Consider the following 2,757-nt stretch of genomic DNA (forward strand, 5'->3'; position numbering starts at 1 on the left):
CAAAAAACTAAGAATTGATCTACCATATGATCCAGTAATCCCTCTACTGGGTATTTACCCCAAAGACTTGAAAACCCATATCCAAAAAGATATTTTCACACCGATGTTCATAGCAGCATTATTCACAGTGAACAGGTTATGGAAGCAACTGAAGTGTCCTACTATAGATGATTGGCTAAAGAAGCTGAGGTACATATATACAATGGAATATGACTTAGCCATAAGAAGAGCTGAAATACTGCCATTTGTGATAACATGGATGGACCTCAAGGTATAATCATGCTAAGCAAAATAAGCCTGACAAAAGAGTTGAAAATCACATGATATCACTTATATGTGGGATATAAACCTAAAAGCAACGGAGTCTCATAGACATGGACAATAGACTAGTGGTTACCAGAGGGTGGGGTGTGGGGGAGGAAGGAGTAGTTATAAGGTTATAAGGGGTCAAATATAGGGGGGGAGGGGGAGGAGGCAGTGGGTAAAGGGGATCAAATATATGGTAGCTGAAGGAAATTGGACTTTAGATGTTACACTCACAATAGAATATACGGATGTCAAATTATAATGTACATCTGAAAATTATATTATTATATTAACTAATGTTATCCCAATAAACAATAAAAAATAAGTAAATAAAAATAAAGTGATTATTGATAGGTATTTAGTTATAGCAGTTTTATTGTTCATATTTATGTTCTTTTTTACATTTTTTTCTCCTCTTCTTCTTAAAGAAGTCTAACTATTTTTAGCAATGGCTTGCTGGTGATGAATTCCTTTAGCTTTTTCCTGTCTGGGAAGCTGTTTATCTCACCTTCAATTTTAATTGTTAGCCTTGCTAGGTAGAGTAATCTTGGTTGTGGTTCCTTGTTTTCGTCGCTTATTTTTTTCTAATCAATTAATTTATTATATTTGACAATAATTTAATTATTAATTCTAAATAATGTGTTTATAATTATCAGACAAGAAACTGACCTCCAAAATACGTCTTATCACAAGGGGAAGGCTTTCTCCCACTCCCCACCTCCCTTTTTTTTTTTTTTTTTTTTTTTTTGCTAGCATCAAACTGGTCCTGTGAAAGGGATTTTATAGTATTTCTCTTTGTGGAACAATTCTCCAACCTTCCCTCATCAAGTGACTCCTCAATTTTACTTGCAACTTCCATAACTAAGAAAAAACAGAACTATCAAAGCAGATCTAACTCATGATAGCTCTGCAAACTGACCTGCCAGCTTTCACTTGTACCTTCCTGCTTTTCCTTATTTAAGTGCTTTGCTCCTATCAAATTCTCTTTTGCTGCAGAACCTCTTTGTTACCTTACTAAGGATGTCCCTCCTTCCTTTACTCCTTCTTTCTCCTTTATTATGTCTTTCTTTTTCTATTAGATCTTTTCTATTAAAAAAAAAAAAACAAGCATATTTTCTTATCTCTTGAGAAAAAGAGAACACCTCTTTCTTGACAAAAATCTTCCTCTAGCCTTTATGTGTAGTCACTGTTCTTCAGAGTAAAGGTTTGTCTTCATTCACTGGATCCATCTCATTCTTCAACCCACTTCAATTAGATTGGAATTGCTCTTATAAAAATTACTAACTTTATTTATGATGCCAAGTGCAACGAATAATTTTTCTCTTGCTTGACCTCTCAGTCACAGTCAAAAATGTTCTCCATACTACTGAATGTGCTGCTCTCTTGGCTTTTCAGGTGCCTAGCTTTCTGAAATCCTCATTCTGAAGTCACCTGCGATGCCCAACTGCTAAATTTGGAATTCTTCAGACTCAACCGTTACTTGGTTCTAAATCATATCTGTATGCTGATAACTCCCAAATTTAGCCTGCCAGTTCTCTCTGCATTCATAACTATCCATCTGACATCTCTGCTAAAATACGTAATAGGCTCTTCAAACATATTAGACCTTGAGGTAGGCTGAATAATGATCCCCCAAAGATGATTCTGTCCCAATACTCAGAACTGTAAATATATTATGTTATATGGCAAAAGAGACTTTGCAGGTGTGACTAAATTAAGGTTATTGAGATGGGAGCTAATTTTGAATTATTATCCTGGTAAGACCAATATAATCAAAAGGTTCCTAATAAGAGAAATACAAGAAAATCAAAGCCAGAGAAGGAGATGTGACCATGGAAACAAGAGGTAGAAAAGAGAATGGGATGTGTGGGCCACAAGCCAAGGAATGAGGAGAGCCTTTAGAAGCTGGAGAAGAAAAGGAAACAGATTCTTCCTTGGCATCTCGAGAAGGAACTAAACCTGCTGACATTTTGACTTTAGCTCAGTGAAACTGATTTTGAACTTCTGACATTCAGTACTGTAAGACAATAAATTTGTATTGCTTTAAGCCACTAAATATGTGGTAATTTGTTACTGCATCAATAAAAATCTAATACAGATCTCAATGTCTGAGGTGGGTTTTAATCCTTCCCCAAACCTGTTCCTTTAAAGTCTAAACTAATTCTGCAAATGGCATCATTTATCTACACAGTTGCTCAAAAAAAATTGATTCCTGTGTTTTTCCTTAAATTTCTCCTTTTATTCATTAACAATTCCAATTAATTTCAAAATACATCTCAAATCTATGTATTTCTCTTCCTCTCCACTATGACAGCCGTTGCTAAGGCATTATCACTTTTTTTTTTTTATAGAAGACCCTTATCTTCTCTCTTGAGAAGAGGTAAATAGCCCTCTAAAAATGATTTCTTAGGCAAAATTGAAAAATACACAAAATAAAGAAAATAGTATAAT

The sequence above is a fragment of the Pteropus vampyrus genome, unplaced genomic scaffold (assembly GCF_000151845.1).
Source record: "Pteropus vampyrus isolate Shadow unplaced genomic scaffold, Pvam_2.0 Scaffold516, whole genome shotgun sequence".
In the NCBI taxonomy this organism is placed as follows: domain Eukaryota; kingdom Metazoa; phylum Chordata; class Mammalia; order Chiroptera; family Pteropodidae; genus Pteropus; species Pteropus vampyrus.